Consider the following 19,012-nt stretch of genomic DNA (forward strand, 5'->3'; position numbering starts at 1 on the left):
TGAGGGTGTACTGTGGGTGAGAGCCTGGGGCCGGGTTCCATTTCGTCCGACCGGGGGAGAGACAGGCCGGACAGCCGGCAGCTCTCAACTCACATCATGCTTATGGGGCTCGTACCGTTGCCCCGGGGGTGCGTGCAGGCTGAAAGACAGCCACCTAGCTCGAAGGAAGGACTCGGGAGACGATGCGTGCTTCAGCTCAAACAGCCGCTCCTGAGGGTGGAAGCATTCTGTTGTGTGCGTGCGTGAGAGCACTGCAAGGGAGTCCCAAACCTAATTCCGAGGGAGCCTCCGGCTGCTGCACAGGGCAGCACTCGACTCCCCACTTGTTTCATGAAGCTAGCACTGAGGCCCCACTTTTGCATGGAAGTCTCATCGCTTGCGTTCTACCTCGAAGAAACCACAGTGTACAGAAATCGTGCTTTAGCTACCTTCCACCTCTCTGAGGGAGGAAGCACTTTCCCGGCTACCGTGGCTGAGAGCCTGGGGAACGGGTTCCTTCCGTGCAACCGAGGGAGAAGCAGCCCGGGCCAGAAGGCACCTCGCGACTCAGCTGTTGGTACCTGGAGCTAACCCTACTGCTCCATGGGTGCACAGGAATGCTAAGTGCTCCACACTGATTTGGAAGAAAGACGCCCGTAAAGAATCCCAGCCTCAGCTCCTTCGCCTCTCCACAGGGTGGCAGCATTTTCCACTCTACTGGAGTGCAAGCCTGAGGAAGGGGTCCCGGCAGAATTCCGAGGGAGAAATAAGCATGGGCAGAAGGCACCTGTCGGCTCCACTCTTGTTTCGGGGAACTAGATCGGCTCTCCCGTGTGTGCGTGGAGTCCGAAATGCCATCCACCCGACGCAAAGGAACACACCTGTAGAGAACGCGTGCCTCAGCAAAGATCGCCCTTCCCGAGCATGAACTTCACCCATTGTGTGTTTCTGTGAAAGCCTGACCAATGGAACCTCAACGCAAGTCGGAGTGAGAAGCAGGCCTGTAAGGAAGGCTGCTGTCGACTCACCTCTTGTTTTAGTAGATGAGCCCTGCTGTACCCTGTGTGCTTGGATGCCTAGTTTGCCAGGCTGCTAAGAGCCAGAATCCGTGCTATAGAATGGCTGCGCTTTAGTTCACGTTGCCGTTCCCGAAGCCAGAGGAATTGTACAGTGCTCGTGTTCGAGAGACTGGGGAAAGGGTCCCATGCGGGACGTGGAGTGAGAAACAGGCCGGTGCGGAAGGCAGCTCTCAACTCACCTCTGGTTTAGGAGGCTAGTACCCTTGCCCCCGGGTGTGCCTGCAGGCCTCAAGCCAAGCGCCTAACTCAAAGGAACAGCTCTGTCGAGAATTCCTGCTTCGGCTACGATAGCCATGCCTGAGGCCGGAAGCATTTTGCTGTGTGCATGCGTGAGCGCCCTGCCAGGGGGGCCCAAGCCATTTCCTGTGTGAGACTCAGGCCCAGGCAGACGGCAGCACACGACTCCCCACTTGTTTCCTGAAGCCAGCACTGCGGCCCCACTTTGGCATGGAAGTCTGATAGCTGGCACTCTAACTCGAAGAGACAACAGTGGAGAGACACCGTGCTTTAGCCTTACCGCCGGCCTCTGCGTGGGAGGAGGCCGTTTAGGGTGTACTGTGGGCGAGAGACTGGGGCCGGGTTCCCTTTCGTACGACCGGGGGAGAGGCAGGCCGGACAGCCGGCAGCTCTCAACTCACATCATCCTTATGGGGCTCGTACCGTTGCCCCGGGGGTGCGTGCAGGCTGAAAGACAGCCACCTAGCTCGAAGGAAGGACTCGGGAGACGATGCGTGCTTCAGCTCAAACAGCCGCTCCTGAGGGTGGAAGCATTCTGTTGTGTGCGTGCGTGAGAGCACTGCAAGGGAGTCCCAAACCTAATTCCGAGGGAGCCTCCGGCTGCTGCACAGGGCAGCACTCGACTCCCCACTTGTTTCATGAAGCTAGCACTGAGGCCCCACTTTTGCATGGAAGTCTCATCGCTTGCGTTCTACCTCGAAGAAACCACAGTGTACAGAAACCGTGCTTTAGCTACCTTCCACCTCTCTGAGGGAGGAAGCACTTTCCCGGCTACCGTGGGTGAGAGCCTGGGGAACGGGTTCCTTCCGTGCAACCGAGGGAGAAGCAGCCCGGGCCAGAAGGCACCTCGCGACTCAGCTGTTGGTACCTGGAGCTAACACTACTGCTCCATGGGTGCACAGGAATGCTAAGTGCTCCACACTGATTTGGAAGAAAGACGCCCGTAAAGAATCCCAGCCTCAGCTCCTTCGCCTCTCCACAGGGTGGCAGCATTTTCCACTCTACTGGAGTGCAAGCCTGAGGAAGGGGTCCCGGCAGAATTCCGAGGGAGAAATAAGCATGGGCAGAAGGCACCTGTCGGCTCCACTCTTGTTTCGGGGAACTAGATCGGCTCTCCCGTGTGTGCGTGGAGTCCGAAATGCCATCCACCCGACGCAAAGGAACACACCTGTAGAGAACGCGTGCCTCAGCAAAGATCGCCCTTCCCGAGCATGAACTTCACCCATTGTGTGTTTCTGTGAAAGCCTGACCAATGGAACCTCAACGCAAGTCGGAGTGAGAAGCAGGCCTGTAAGGAAGGCTGCTGTCGACTCACCTCTTGTTTTAGTAGATGAGCCCTGCTGTACCCTGTGTGCTTGGATGCCTAGTTTGCCAGGCTGCTAAGAGCCAGAATCCGTGCTATAGAATGGCTGCGCTTTAGTTCACGTTGCCGTTCCCGAAGCCAGAGGAATTGTACAGTGCTCGTGTTCGAGAGACTGGGGAAAGGGTCCCATGCGGGACGTGGAGTGAGAAACAGGCCGGTGCGGAAGGCAGCTCTCAACTCACCTCTGGTTTAGGAGGCTAGTACCCTTGCCCCCGGGTGTGCCTGCAGGCCTCAAGCCAAGCGCCTAACTCAAAGGAACAGCTCTGTCGAGAATTCCTGCTTCGGCTACGATAGCCATGCCTGAGGCCGGAAGCATTTTGCTGTGTGCATGCGTGAGCGCCCTGCCAGGGGGGCCCAAGCCATTTCCTGTGTGAGACTCAGGCCCAGGCAGACGGCAGCACACGACTCCCCACTTGTTTCCTGAAGCCAGCACTGCGGCCCCACTTTGGCATGGAAGTCTGATAGCTGGCACTCTAACTCGAAGAGACAACAGTGGAGAGACACCGTGCTTTAGCCTTACCGCCGGCCTCTGCGTGGGAGGAGGCCGTTTAGGGTGTACTGTGGGCGAGAGACTGGGGCCGGGTTCCCTTTCGTACGACCGGGGGAGAGGCAGGCCGGACAGCCGGCAGCTCTCAACTCACATCATCCTTATGGGGCTCGTACCGTTGCCCCGGGGGTGCGTGCAGGCTGAAAGACAGCCACCTAGCTCGAAGGAAGGACTCGGGAGACGATGCGTGCTTCAGCTCAAACAGCCGCTCCTGAGGGTGGAAGCATTCTGTTGTGTGCGTGCGTGAGAGCACTGCAAGGGAGTCCCAAACCTAATTCCGAGGGAGCCTCCGGCTGCTGCACAGGGCAGCACTCGACTCCCCACTTGTTTCATGAAGCTAGCACTGAGGCCCCACTTTTGCATGGAAGTCTCATCGCTTGCGTTCTACCTCGAAGAAACCACAGTGTACAGAAACCGTGCTTTAGCTACCTTCCACCTCTCTGAGGGAGGAAGCACTTTCCCGGCTACCGTGGGTGAGAGCCTGGGGAACGGGTTCCTTCCGTGCAACCGAGGGAGAAGCAGCCCGGGCCAGAAGGCACCTCGCGACTCAGCTGTTGGTACCTGGAGCTAACACTACTGCTCCATGGGTGCACAGGAATGCTAAGTGCTCCACACTGATTTGGAAGAAAGACGCCCGTAAAGAATCCCAGCCTCAGCTCCTTCGCCTCTCCACAGGGTGGCAGCATTTTCCACTCTACTGGAGTGCAAGCCTGAGGAAGGGGTCCCGGCAGAATTCCGAGGGAGAAATAAGCATGGGCAGAAGGCACCTGTCGGCTCCACTCTTGTTTCGGGGAACTAGATCGGCTCTCCCGTGTGTGCGTGGAGTCCGAAGTGCCATCCACCCGACGCAAAGGAACACACCTGTAGAGAACGCGTGCCTCAGCAAAGATCGCCCTTCCCGAGCGTGATCTTCACCCATTGTGTGTTTCTGTGAAAGCCTGACCAATGGAACCTCAACGCAAGTCGGAGTGAGAAGCAGGCCTGTAAGGAAGGCTGCTGTCGACTCACCTCTTGTTTTAGGAGATGAGCCCTGCTGTACCCTGTGTGCTTGGATGCCTAGTTTGCCAGGCTGCTAAGAGCCAGAATCCGTGCTATAGAATGGCTGCGCTTTAGTTCACGTTGCCGTTCCCGGAGCCAGAGGATTTGTACAGTGCTCGTGTTCGAGAGACTGGGGAAAGGGTCCCATGCGGGACGTGGAGTGAGAAACAGGCCGGTGCGGAAGGCAGCACTCAACTCACCTCTGGTTTAGGAGGCTAGTACCCTTGCCTCCGGGTGTGCCTGCAGGCCTCAAGCCAAGCGCCTAACTCAAAGGAACAGCTCTGTCGAGAATTCCTGCTTCGGCTACGATAGCCATGCCTGAGGCCGGAAGCATTTTGCTGTGTGCATGCGTGAGCGCCCTGCCAGGGAGGCCCAAGCCATTTCCTGTGTGAGACTCAGGCCCAGGCAGACGGCAGCACACGACTCCCCACTTGTTTCCTGAAGCCAGCACTGCGGCCCCACTTTGGCATGGAAGTCTGATAGCTGGCACTCTAACTCGAAGAGACAACAGTGGAGAGACACCGTGCTTTAGCCTTACCGCCGGCCTCTGCGTGGGAGGAGGCCGTTTAGGGTGTACTGTGGGCGAGAGCCTGGGACCGGGTTCCATTTCGTACGCCCGGGGGAGAGGCAGGCCGGACAGCCGGCAGCTCTCAACTCACATCATCCTTATGGGGCTCGTACCGTTGCCCCGGGGGTGCGTGCAGGCTGAAAGACAGCCACCTAGCTCGAAGGAAGGACTCAGGAGACGATGCGTGCTTCAGCTCAAACAGCCGCTCCTGAGGGTGGAAGCATTCTGTTGTGTGCGTGCGTGAGAGCACTGCAAGGGAGTCCCAAACCTAATTCCGAGGGAGCCTCCGGCTGCTGCACAGGGCAGCACTCGACTCCCCACTTGTTTCATGAAGCTAGCACTGAGGCCCCACTTTTCATTGGAAGTCTCATCGCTTGCGTTCTACCTCGAAGAAACCACAGTGTACAGAAACCGTGCTTTAGCTACCTTCCACCTCTCTGAGGTAGGAAGCACTTTCCCGGCTACCGTGGGTGAGAGCCTTGGGAACGGGTTCCTTCCGTGCAACCGAGGGAGGAGCAGCCCGGGCCAGAAGGCACCTCGCGACTCAGCTGTTGGTACCTGGAGTTAACACTACTGCTCCATGGGTGCACAGGAATGCTAAGTGCTCCACACTGATTTGGAAGAAAGACGCCCGTAAAGAATCCCAGCCTCAGCTCCTTCGCCTCTCCACAGGGTGGCAGCATTTTCCACTCTACTGGAGTGCAAGCCTGAGGAAGGGGTCCCGGCAGAATTCCGAGTGAGAAATAAGCACGGGCAGAAGGCACCTGTCGGCTCCACTCTTGTTTCGGGGAACTAGATCGGCTCTCCCGTGTGTGCGTGTAGTCCTAAATGCCATCCACCCGACGCAAAGGAATACACCTGTAGAGAACGCGTGCCTCAGCAAAGATCGCCCTTCCCGAGCGTGAACTTCACCCATTGTGTGTTTCTGTGAAAGCCTGACCAATGGAACCTCAACGCATGTCGGAGTGAGAAGCAGGCCTGTAAGGAAGGCTGCTGTCGACTCACCTCTTGTTTTAGGAGATGAGCCCTGCTGTACCCTGTGTGCTTGGATGCCTAGTTTGCCAGGCTGCTAAGAGCCAGAATCCGTGCTATAGAATGGCTGCGCTTTAGTTCACGTTGCCGTTCCCGAAGCCAGAGGAATTGTACAGTGCTCGTGTTCGAGAGACTGGGGAAAGGGTCCCATGCGGGACGTGGAGTGAGAAACAGGCCGGTGCGGAGGGCAGCTCTCAACTCACCTCTGGTTTAGGAGGCTAGTACCCTTGCCCCCGGGTGTGCCTGCAGGCCTCAAGCCAAGCGCCTAACTCAAAGGAACAGCTCTGTCGAGAATTCCTGCTTCGGCTACGATAGCCATGCCTGAGGCCGGAAGCATTTTGCTGTGTGCATGCGTGAGCGCCCTGCCAGGGAGGCCCAAGCCATTTCCTGTGTGAGACTCAGGCCCAGGCAGACGGCAGCACACGACTCCCCACTTGTTTCCTGAAGCCAGCACTGCGGCCCCACTTGGGCATGGAAGTCTGATAGCTGGCACTCTAACTCGAAGAGACAACAGTGGAGAGACACCGTGCTTTAGCCTAACCGCCGGCCTCTGCGTGGGAGGAGGCCGTCTAGGGTGTACTGTGGGCGAGAGCCTGGGGCCGGGTTCCATTTCGTACGACCGGGGGAGAGGCAGGCCGGACAACCGGCAGCTCTCAACTCACACCATGCTTATGGGGCTCGTACCGTTTCCCCGGGGGGTGCGTGCAGGCTTAGGGAAGGCCACCTAACTCGAAGGGAGGACTCGGGAGACAATGCGTGCTTCAGCTCAAACAGCCACTGCTGAGGGGGGAAGCATTTTGTTGGGTGCGTGCATGAGAGCACTGCAAGGGAGCCCCAAACCCAGTTCCGAGGGAGCCTCAGGCCTCTGCAGAAGGCAGCACACGACTCCCACTTGGTTCCTCAAGCAGGCACTGCGGCCCCACGTCTGCATGGACCGCTTGCGTTCCCACTCCAAGAAAGAACAGTGTACAGAAAGCGTGCTTTAGCTACCGTCGACCTCTCTGTGGGAGGAAGCAGTTTATGCTGCACTGTGGGTGAGAGCCTGTGGGCAGGGTTCCATACGTAAAAGCGGGGGGGGGGGCGGGAAGCAGGGCGGTGCAGAAGGACCCTGTCGGCTCACCTTTTGTTTACGAGGCTAGGAACGTTGCCCTTGTGTGCCTGCAGGCCTCAAACCAGCGACCTAGGTCGAAGGAACAACTCTGTCGAGAATTCCTGCTTCGGCCAATAAAGAGCCATGCCCGAGGCTGGAAGCATTTTGCTGTGTGCATGCGTGAGCGCCCTGCCAGGGAGGCCGAAACCAATTTGCGTGTGAGGCTAAGGCCCCGGCAGAAGGCAGAACACGACTCCCCACTTGTTTCCTGACGCCAGCACTGCGGCCCCACTTTGGCATGGAAGCCTACTCGCAAGCGTGCTAACCCGAAGAGAGAACACTGTAGAGAAACCGTGCTTTAGCTACCGTCGACCTCTGTGTGGGAGGAAGCAGTTGAGGGTGTACTGTGGGTGAGAGCCTGGGGCCGGGTTCCATTTCGTACGACCGGGGGAGAGGCAGGCCGGACAGCCGGCAGCTCTCAACTCACATCATGCTTATGGGGCTCGTACCGTTGCCCCGGGGGTGCGTGCAGGCTGAAAGACAGCCACCTAGCTCGAAGGAAGGACTCGGGAGACGATGCGTGCTTCAGCTCAAACAGCCGCTCCTGAGGGTGGAAGCATTCTGTTGTGTGCGTGCGTGAGAGCACTGCAAGGGAGTCCCAAACCTAATTCCGAGGGAGCCTCCGGCTGCTGCACAGGGCAGCACTCGACTCCCCACTTGTTTCATGAAGCTAGCACTGAGGCCCCACTTTTGCATGGAAGTCTCATCGCTTGCGTTCTACCTCGAAGAAACTACAGTGTACAGAAACCGTGCTTTAGCTACCTTCCCCCTCTCTGAGGGAGGAAGCACTTTCCCGGCTACCGTGGGTGAGAGCCTGGGGAACGGGTTCCTTCCGTGCAACCGAGGGAGAAGCAGCCCGGGCCAGAAGGCACCTCGCGACTCAGCTGTTGGTACCTGGAGCTAACACTACTGCTCCATGGGTGCACAGGAATGCTAAGTGCTCCACACTGATTTGGAAGAAAGACGCCCGTAAAGAATCCCAGCCTCAGCTCCTTCGCCTCTCCACAGGGTGGCAGCATTTTCCACTCTACTGGAGTGCAAGCCTGAGGAAGGGGTCCCGGCAGAATTCCGAGGGAGAAATAAGCATGGGCAGAAGGCACCTGTCGGCTCCACTCTTGTTTCGGGGAACTAGATCGGCTCTCCCGTGTGTGCGTGGAGTCCTAAGTGCCATCCACCCGACGCAAAGGAACACACCTGTAGAGAACGCGTGCCTCAGCAAAGATCGCCCTTCCCGAGCGTGAACTTCACCCATTGTGTGTTTCTGTGAAAGCCTGACCAATGGAACCTCAACGCAAGTCGGAGTGAGAAGCAGGCCTGTAAGGAAGGCTGCTGTCGACTCACCTCTTGTTTTAGGAGATGAGCCCTGCTGTACCCTGTGTGCTTGGATGCCTAGTTTGCCAGGCTGCTAAGAGCCAGAATCCGTGCTATAGAATGGCTGCGCTTTAGTTCACGTTGCCGTTCCCGAAGCCAGAGGAATTGTACAGTGCTCGTGTTCGAGAGACTGGGGAAAGGGTCCCATGCGGGACGTGGAGTGAGAAACAGGCCGGTGCGGAAGGCAGCTCTCAAATCACCTCTGGTTTAGGAGGCTAGTACCCTTGCCCCCGGGTGTGCCTGCAGGCCTCAAGCCAAGCGCCTAACTCAAAGGAACAGCTCTGTCGAGAATTCCTGCTTCGGCTACGATAGCCATGCCTGAGGCCGGAAGCATTTTGCTGTGTGCATGCGTGAGCGCCCTGCCAGGGAGGCCCAAGCCATTTCCTGTGTGAGACTCAGGCCCAGGCAGACGGCAGCACACGACTCCCCACTTGTTTCCTGAAGCCAGCACTGCGGCCCCACTTTGGCATGGAAGTCTGATAGCTGGCACTCTAACTCGAAGAGACAACAGTGGAGAGACACCGTGCTTTAGCCTTACCGCCGGCCTCTGCGTGGGAGGAGGCCGTTTAGGGTGTACTGTGGGCGAGAGCCTGGGGCCGGGTTCCATTTCGTACGACCGGGGGAGAGGCAGGCCGGACAGCCGGCAGCTCTCAACTCACATCATCCTTATGGGGCTCGTACCGTTGCCCCGGGGGTGCGTGCAGGCTGAAAGACAGCCACCTAGCTCGAAGGAAGGACTCGGGAGACAATGCGTGCTTCAGCTCAAACAGCCGCTCCTGAGGGTGGAAGCATTCTGTTGTGTGCGCGCGTGAGAGCACTGCAAGGGAGTCCCAAACCTAATTCCGAGGGAGCCTCCGGCTGCTGCACAGGGCAGCACTCGACTCCCCACTTGTTTCATGAAGCTAGCACTGAGGCCCCACTTTTGCATGGAAGTCTCATCGCTTGCGTTCTACCTCGAAGAAACCACAGTGTACAGAAACCGTGCTTTAGCTACCTTCCACCTCTCTGAGGGAGGAAGCACTTTCCCGGCTACCGTGGGTGAGAGCCTGGGGAACGGGTTCCTTCCGTGCAACCGAGGGAGAAGCAGCCCGGGCCAGAAGGCACCTCGCGACTCAGCTGTTGGTACCTGGAGCTAACACTACTGCTCCATGGGTGCACAGGAATGCTAAGTGCTCCACACTGATTTGGAAGAAAGACGCCCGTAAAGAATCCCAGCCTCAGCTCCTTCGCCTCTCCACAGGGTGGCAGCATTTTCCACTCTACTGGAGTGCAAGCCTGAGGAAGGGGTCCCGGCAGAATTCCGAGGGAGAAATAAGCATGGGCAGAAGGCACCTGTCGGCTCCACTCTTGTTTCGGGGAACTAGATCGGCTCTCCCGTGTGTGCGTGGAGTCCGAAGTGCCATCCACCCGACGCAAAGGAACACACCTGTAGAGAAGGCGTGCCTCAGCAAAGATCGCCCTTCCCGAGCGTGAACTTCACCCATTGTGTGTTTCTGTGAAAGCCTGACCAATGGAACCTCAACGCAAGTCGGAGTGAGAAGCAGGCCTGTAAGGAAGGCTGCTGTCGACTCACCTCTTGTTTTAGGAGATGAGCCCTGCTGTACCCTGTGTGCTTGGATGCCTAGTTTGCCAGGCTGCTAAGAGCCAGAATCCGTGCTATAGAATGGCTGCGCTTTAGTTCACGTTGCCGTTCCCGAAGCCAGAGGAATTGTACAGTGCTCGTGTTCGAGAGACTGGGGAAAGGGTCCCATGCGGGACGTGGAGTGAGAAACAGGCCGGTGCGGAAGGCAGCTCTCAACTCACCTCTGGTTTAGGAGGCTAGTACCCTTGCCCCCGGGTGTGCCTGCAGGCCTCAAGCCAAGCGCCTAACTCAAAGGAACAGCTCTGTCGAGAATTCCTGCTTCGGCTACGATAGCCATGCCTGAGGCCGGAAGCATTTTGCTGTGTGCATGCGTGAGCGCCCTGCCAGGGAGGCCCAAGCCATTTCCTGTGTGAGACTCAGGCCCAGGCAGACGGCAGCACACGACTCCCCACTTGTTTCCTGAAGCCAGCACTGCGGCCCCACTTTGGCATGGAAGTCTGATAGCTGGCACTCTAACTCGAAGAGACAACAGTGGAGAGACACCGTGCTTTAGCCTTACCGCCGGCCTCTGCGTGGGAGGAGGCCGTCTAGGGTGTACTGTGGGCGAGAGCCTGGGGCCGGGTTCCATTTCGTACGACCGGGGGAGAGGCAGGCCGGACAGTCGGCAGCTCTCAACTCACACCATGCTTATGGGGCTCGTACCGTTGCCCCACGGGTGCGAGCAGGCTTAGGGAAGGCCACCTAACTCGAAGGGAGGACTCGGGAGACAATGCCTGCTTCAGCTCAAACAGCCGCTCCTGAGGGGGGAAGCATTTTGTTGGGTGCGTGCGTGAGAGCACTGCAAGGGAGCCCCAAACCCAGTTCCGAGGGAGCCTCAGGCCTCTGCAGAAGGCAGCACACGACTACCACTTGGTTCCTCAGGCCGGCACTGCGGCCCCACGTCTGCATGGACCGCTTGCGTTCCCACTCCAAGAAAGAACAGTGTACAGAAAGCGTGCTTTAGTTACCGTCGACCTCTCTGTGGGAGGAAGCAGTTTATGCTGCACTGTGTGTGAGAGCCTGTGGGCAGGGTTCCATACGTAAAAGCGGGGGTTGGTGGGGCGGGAAGCAGGCCGGTGCAGAAGGACCCTGTCGGCTCACCTTTTGTTTACTAGGCTAGGATCGTTGACCTTGTGTGCCTGCAGGCCTCAAGCCAGCGACCTAGGTCGAAGGAACAACTCTGTCGAGAATTCCTGCTTCGGCCAATAAAGAGCCATGCCCGAGGCTGGAAGCATTTTGCTGTGTGCATGCGTGAGCGCCCTGCCAGGGAGGCCGAAACCAATTTGCGTGTGAGGCTAAGGCCCCGGCAGAAGGCAGAACACGACTCCCCACTTGTTTCCTGACGCCAGCACTGCGGCCCCACTTTGGCATGGAAGCCTACTCGCAAGCGTTCTAACCCGAAGAGACAACACTGTAGAGAAACCGTGCTTTAGCTACCGTCGACCTCTGTGTGGGAGGAAGCAGTTGAGGGTGTACTGTGGGTGAGAGCCTGGGGCCGGGTTCCATTTCGTCCGACCGGGGGAGAGACAGGCCGGACAGCCGGCAGCTCTCAACTCACATCATGCTTATGGGGCTCGTACCGTTGCCCCGGGGGTGCGTGCAGGCTGAAAGACAGCCACCTAGTTCGAAGGAAGGACTCGGGAGACGATGCGAGCTTCAGCTCAAACAGCCGCTCCTGAGGGTGGAAGCATTCTATTGTGTGCGTGCGTGAGAGCACTGCAATGGAGTCCCAAACCTAATTCCGAGGGAGCCTCCGGCTGCTGCACAGGGCAGCACTCGACTCCCCACTTGTTTCATGAAGCTAGCACTGAGGCCCCACTTTTGCATGGAGGTCTCATCGCTTGCATTCTACCTCGAAGAAACCACAGTGTACAGAAACCGTGCTTTAGCTACCTTCCACCTCTCTGAGGGAGGAAGCACTTTCCCGGCTACCGTGGGTGAGAGCCTGGGGAACGGGTTCCTTCCGTGCAACCGAGGGAGAAGCAGCCCGGGCCAGAAGGCACCTCGCGACTCAGCTGTTGGTACCTGGAGCTAACACTACTGCTCCATGGGAGCACAGGAATGCTAAGTGCTCCACACTGATTTGGAAGAAAGATGCCCGTAAAGAATCCCAGCCTCAGCTCCTTCGCCTCTCCACAGGGTGGCAGCATTTTCCACTCTACTGGAGTGCAAGCCTGAGGAAGGGGTCCCGGCAGAATTCCGAGGGAGAAATAAGCATGGGCAGAAGGCACCTGTCGGCTCCACTCTTGTTTCGGGGAACTAGATCGGCTCTCCCGTGTGTGCGTGGAGTCCGAAGTGCCATCCACCCGACGCAAAGGAACACACCTGTAGAGAACGCGTGCCTCAGCAAAGATCGCCCTTCCCGAGCGTGAACTTCACCTATTGTGTGTTTCTGTGAAAGCCTGACCAATGGAACCTCAACGCAAGTCGGAGTGAGAAGCAGGCCTGTAAGGAAGGCTGCTGTCGACTCACCTCTTGTTTTAGGAGATGAGCCCTGCTGTACCCTGTGTGCTTGGATGCCTAGTTTGCCAGGCTGCTAAGAGCCAGAATCCGTGCTATAGAATGGCTGCGCTTTAGTTCACGTTGCCGTTCCCGAAGCCAGAGGAATTGTACAGTGCTCGTGTTCGAGAGACTGGGGAAAGGGTCCCATGCGGGACGTGGAGTGAGAAACAGGCCGGTGCGGAGGGCAGCTCTCAACTCACCTCTGGTTTAGGAGGCTAGTACCCTTGCCCCCGGGTGTGCCTGCAGGCCTCAAGCCAAGCGCCTAACTCAAAGGAACAGCTCTGTCGAGAATTCCTGCTTCGGCTACGATAGCCATGCCTGAGGCCGGAAGCATTTTGCTGTGTGCATGCGTGAGCGCCCTGCCAGGGAGGCCCAAGCCATTTCCTGTGTGAGACTCAGGCCCAGGCAGACGGCAGCACACGACTCCCCACTTGTTTCCTGAAGCCAGCACTGCGGCCCCATTGGGCATGGAAGTCTGATAGCTGGCACTCTAACTCGAAGAGACAACAGTGGAGAGACACCGTGCTTTAGCCTAACCGCCGGCCTCTGCGTGGGAGGAGGCCGTCTAGGGTGTACTGTGGGCGAGAGCCTGGGGCCGGGTTCCATTTCGTACGACCGGGGGAGAGGCAGGCCGGACAACCGGCAGCTCTCAACTCACACCATGCTTATGGGGCTCGTACCGTTTCCCCGGGGGGTGCGTGCAGGCTTAGGGAAGGCCACCTAACTCGAAGGGAGGACTCGGGAGACAATGCGTGCTTCAGCTCAAACAGCCACTGCTGAGGGGGGAAGCATTTTGTTGGGTGCGTGCATGAGAGCACTGCAAGGGAGCCCCAAACCCAGTTCCGAGGGAGCCTCAGGCCTCTGCAGAAGGCAGCACACGACTCCCACTTGGTTCCTCAAGCAGGCACTGCGGCCCCACGTCTGCATGGACCGCTTGCGTTCCCACTCCAAGAAAGAACAGTGTACAGAAAGCGTGCTTTAGCTACCGTCGACCTCTCTGTGGGAGGAAGCAGTTTATGCTGCACTGTGGGTGAGAGCCTGTGGGCAGGGTTCCATACGTAAAAGCGGGGGGGGGGGCGGGAAGCAGGGCGGTGCAGAAGGACCCTGTCGGCTCACCTTTTGTTTACGAGGCTAGGAACGTTGCCCTTGTGTGCCTGCAGGCCTCAAACCAGCGACCTAGGTCGAAGGAACAACTCTGTCGAGAATTCCTGCTTCGGCCAATAAAGAGCCATGCCCGAGGCTGGAAGCATTTTGCTGTGTGCATGCGTGAGCGCCCTGCCAGGGAGGCCGAAACCAATTTGCGTGTGAGGCTAAGGCCCCGGCAGAAGGCAGAACACGACTCCCCACTTGTTTCCTGACGCCAGCACTGCGGCCCCACTTTGGCATGGAAGCCTACTCGCAAGCGTGCTAACCCGAAGAGAGAACACTGTAGAGAAACCGTGCTTTAGCTACCGTCGACCTCTGTGTGGGAGGAAGCAGTTGAGGGTGTACTGTGGGTGAGAGCCTGGGGCCGGGTTCCATTTCGTACGACCGGGGGAGAGGCAGGCCGGACAGCCGGCAGCTCTCAACTCACATCATGCTTATGGGGCTCGTACCGTTGCCCCGGGGGTGCGTGCAGGCTGAAAGACAGCCACCTAGCTCGAAGGAAGGACTCGGGAGACGATGCGTGCTTCAGCTCAAACAGCCGCTCCTGAGGGTGGAAGCATTCTGTTGTGTGCGTGCGTGAGAGCACTGCAAGGGAGTCCCAAACCTAATTCCGAGGGAGCCTCCGGCTGCTGCACAGGGCAGCACTCGACTCCCAACTTGTTTCATGAAGCTAGCACTGAGGCCCCACTTTTGCATGGAAGTCTCATCGCTTGCGTTCTACCTCGAAGAAACCACAGTGTACAGAAACCGTGCTTTAGCTACCTTCCCCCTCTCTGAGGGAGGAAGCACTTTCCCGGCTACCGTGGGTGAGAGCCTGGGGAACGGGTTCCTTCCGTGCAACCGAGGGAGAAGCAGCCCGGGCCAGAAGGCACCTCGCGACTCAGCTGTTGGTACCTGGAGCTAACCCTACTGCTCCATGGGTGCACAGGAATGCTAAGTGCTCCACACTGATTTGGAAGAAAGACGCCCGTAAAGAATCCCAGCCTCAGCTCCTTCGCCTCTCCACAGGGTGGCAGCATTTTCCACTCTACTGGAGTGCAAGCCTGAGGAAGGGGGCCCGGCAGAATTCCGAGGGAGAAATAAGCATGGGCAGAAGGCACCTGTCGGCTCCACTCTTGTTTCGGGGAACTAGATCGGCTCTCCCGTGTGTGCGTGGAGTCCGAAATGCCATCCACCCGACGCAAAGGAACACACCTGTAGAGAACGCGTGCCTCAGCAAAGATCGCCCTTCCCGAGCGTGAACTTCACCCATTGTGTGTTTCTGTGAAAGCCTGACCAATGGAACCTCAACGCAAGTCGGAGTGAGAAGCAGGCCTGTAAGGAAGGCTGCTGTCGACTCACCTCTTGTTTTAGTAGATGAGCCCTGCTGTACCCTGTGTGCTTGGATGCCTAGTTTGCCAGGCTGCTAAGAGCCAGAATCCGTGCTATAGAATGGCTGCGCTTTAGTTCACGTTGCCGTTCCCGAAGCCAGAGGAATTGTACAGTGCTCGTGTTCGAGAGACTGGGGAAAGGGTCCCATGCGGGACGTGGAGTGAGAAACAGGCCGGTGCGGAAGGCAGCTCTCAACTCACCTCTGGTTTAGGAGGCTAGTACCCTTGCCCCCGGGTGTGCCTGCAGGCCTCAAGCCAAGCGCCTAACTCAAAGGAACAGCTCTGTCGAGAATTCCTGCTTCGGCTACGATAGCCATGCCTGAGGCCGGAAGCATTTTGCTGTGTGCATGCGTGAGCGCCCTGCCAGGGGGGCCCAAGCCATTTCCTGTGTGAGACTCAGGCCCAGGCAGACGGCAGCACACGACTCCCCACTTGTTTCCTGAAGCCAGCACTGCGGCCCCACTTTGGCATGGAAGTCTGATAGCTGGCACTCTAACTCGAAGAGACAACAGTGGAGAGACACCGTGCTTTAGCCTTACCGCCGGCCTCTGCGTGGGAGGAGGCCGTTTAGGGTGTACTGTGGGCGAGAGACTGGGGCCGGGTTCCCTTTCGTACGACCGGGGGAGAGGCAGGCCGGACAGCCGGCAGCTCTCAACTCACATCATCCTTATGGGGCTCGTACCGTTGCCCCGGGGGTGCGTGCAGGCTGAAAGACAGCCACCTAGCTCGAAGGAAGGACTCGGGAGACGATGCGTGCTTCAGCTCAAACAGCCGCTCCTGAGGGTGGAAGCATTCTGTTGTGTGCGTGCGTGAGAGCACTGCAAGGGAGTCCCAAACCTAATTCCGAGGGAGCCTCCGGCTGCTGCACAGGGCAGCACTCGACTCCCCACTTGTTTCATGAAGCTAGCACTGAGGCCCCACTTTTGCATGGAAGTCTCATCGCTTGCGTTCTACCTCGAAGAAACCACAGTGTACAGAAACCGTGCTTTAGCTACCTTCCACCTCTCTGAGGGAGGAAGCACTTTCCCGGCTACCGTGGGTGAGAGCCTGGGGAACGGGTTCCTTCCGTGCAACCGAGGGAGAAGCAGCCCGGGCCAGAAGGCACCTCGCGACTCAGCTGTTGGTACCTGGAGCTAACACTACTGCTCCATGGGTGCACAGGAATGCTAAGTGCTCCACACTGATTTGGAAGAAAGACGCCCGTAAAGAATCCCAGCCTCAGCTCCTTCGCCTCTCCACAGGGTGGCAGCATTTTCCACTCTACTGGAGTGCAAGCCTGAGGAAGGGGTCCCGGCAGAATTCCGAGGGAGAAATAAGCATGGGCAGAAGGCACCTGTCGGCTCCACTCTTGTTTCGGGGAACTAGATCGGCTCTCCCGTGTGTGCGTGGAGTCCGAAGTGCCATCCACCCGACGCAAAGGAACACACCTGTAGAGAACGCGTGCCTCAGCAAAGATCGCCCTTCCCGAGCGTGAACTTCACCCATTGTGTGTTTCTGTGAAAGCCTGACCAATGGAACCTCAACGCAAGTCGGAGTGAGAAGCAGGCCTGTAAGGAAGGCTGCTGTCGACTCACCTCTTGTTTTAGGAGATGAGCCCTGCTGTACCCTGTGTGCTTGGATGCCTAGTTTGCCAGGCTGCTAAGAGCCAGAATCCGTGCTATAGAATGGCTGCGCTTTAGTTCACGTTGCCGTTCCCGGAGCCAGAGGATTTGTACAGTGCTCGTGTTCGAGAGACTGGGGAAAGGGTCCCATGCGGGACGTGGAGTGAGAAACAGGCCGGTGCGGAAGGCAGCACTCAACTCACCTCTGGTTTAGGAGGCTAGTACCCTTGCCCCCGGGTGTGCCTGCAGGCCTCAAGCCAAGCGCCTAACTCAAAGGAACAGCTCTGTCGAGAATTCCTGCTTCGGCTACGATAGCCATGCCTGAGGCCGGAAGCATTTTGCTGTGTGCATGCGTGAGCGCCCTGCCAGGGAGGCCCAAGCCATTTCCTGTGTGAGACTCAGGCCCAGGCAGACGGCAGCACACGACTCCCCACTTGTTTCCTGAAGCCAGCACTGCGGCCCCACTTTGGCATGGAAGTCTGATAGCTGGCACTCTAACTCGAAGAGACAACAGTGGAGAGACACCGTGCTTTAGCCTTACCGCCGGCCTCTGCGTGGGAGGAGGCCGTTTAGGGTGTACTGTGGGCGAGAGCCTGGGACCGGGTTCCATTTCGTACGCCCGGGGGAGAGGCAGGCCGGACAGCCGGCAGCTCTCAACTCACATCATCCTTATGGGGCTCGTACCGTTGCCCCGGGGGTGCGTGCAGGCTGAAAGACAGCCACCTAGCTCGAAGGAAGGACTCGGGAGACGATGCGTGCTTCAGCTCAAACAGCCGCTCCTGAGGGTGGAAGCATTCTGTTGTGTGCGTGCGTGAGAGCACTGCAAGGGAGTCCCAAACCTAATTCCGAGGGAGCCTCCGGCTGCTGCACAGGGCAGCACTCGACTCCCCACTTGTTTCATGAAGCTAGCACTGAGGCCCCACTTTTGCATGGAAGTCTCATCGCTTGCGTTCTACCTCGAAGAAACCACAGTGTACAGAAACCGTGCTTTAGCTACCTTCCACCTCTCTGAGGGAGGAAGCACTTTCCCGGCTACCGTGGGTGAGAGCCTTGGGAACGGGTTCCTTCCGTGCAACCGAGGGAGGAGCAGCCCGGGCCAGAAGGCACCTCGCGACTCAGCTGTTGGTACCTGGAGTTAACACTACTGCTCCATGGGTGCACAGGAATGCTAAGTGCTCCACACTGATTTGGAAGAAAGACGCCCGTAAAGAATCCCAGCCTCAGCTCCTTCGCCTCTCCACAGGGTGGCAGCATTTTCCACTCTACTGGAGTGCAAGCCTGAGGAAGGGGTCCCGGCAGAATTCCGAGGGAGAAATAAGCATGGGCAGAAGGCACCTGTCGGCTCCACTCTTGTTTCGGGGAACTAGATCGGCTCTCCCGTGTGTGCGTGTAGTCCTAAATGCCATCCACCCGACGCAAAGGAATACACCTGTAGAGAACGCGTGCCTCAGCAAAGATCGCCCTTCCCGAGCGTGAACTTCACCCATTGTGTGTTTCTGTGAAAGCCTGACCAATGGAACCTCAACGCAAGTCGGAGTGAGAAGCAGGCCTGTAAGGAAGGCTGCTGTCGACTCACCTCTTGTTTTAGGAGATGAGCCCTGCTGTACCCTGTGTGCTTGGATGCCTAGTTTGCCAGGCTGCTAAGAGCCAGAATCCGTGCTATAGAATGGCTGCGCTTTAGTTCACGTTGCCGTTCCCGAAGCCAGAGGAATTGTACAGTGCTCGTGTTCGAGAGACTGGGGAAAGGGTCCCATGCGGGACGTGGAGTGAGAAACAGGCCGGTGCGGAGGGCAGCTCTCAACTCACCTCTGGTTTAGGAGGCTAGTACCCTTGCCCCCGGGTGTGCCTGCAGGCCTCAAGCCAAGCGCCTAACTCAAAGGAACAGCTCTGTCGAGAATTCCTGCTTCGGCTACGATAGCCATGCCTGAGGCCGGAAGCATTTTGCTGTGTGCATGCGTGAGCGCCCTGCCAGGGAGGCCCAAGCCATTTCCTGTGTGAGACTCAGGCCCAGGCAGACGGCAGCACACGACTCCCCACTTGTTTCCTGAAGCCAGCACTGCGGCCCCACTTGGGCATGGAAGTCTGATAGCTGGCACTCTAACTCGAAGAGACAACAGTGGAGAGACACCGTGCTTTAGCCTAACCGCCGGCCTCTGCGTGGGAGGAGGCCGTCTAGGGTGTACTGTGGGCGAGAGCCTGGGGCCGGGTTCCATTTCGTACGACCGGGGGAGAGGCAGGCCGGACAACCGGCAGCTCTCAACTCACACCATGCTTATGGGGCTCGTACCGTTTCCCCGGGGGGTGCGTGCAGGCTTAGGGAAGGCCACCTAACTCGAAGGGAGGACTCGGGAGACAATGCGTGCTTCAGCTCAAACAGCCACTGCTGAGGGGGGAAGCATTTTGTTGGG

The sequence above is a fragment of the Mirounga angustirostris genome, unplaced genomic scaffold (assembly GCF_029215605.1).
Source record: "Mirounga angustirostris isolate CCGP_5_RB_7025 unplaced genomic scaffold, mMirAng1.0.hap1 SCAF_2, whole genome shotgun sequence".
NCBI lineage: Eukaryota > Metazoa > Chordata > Mammalia > Carnivora > Phocidae > Mirounga > Mirounga angustirostris.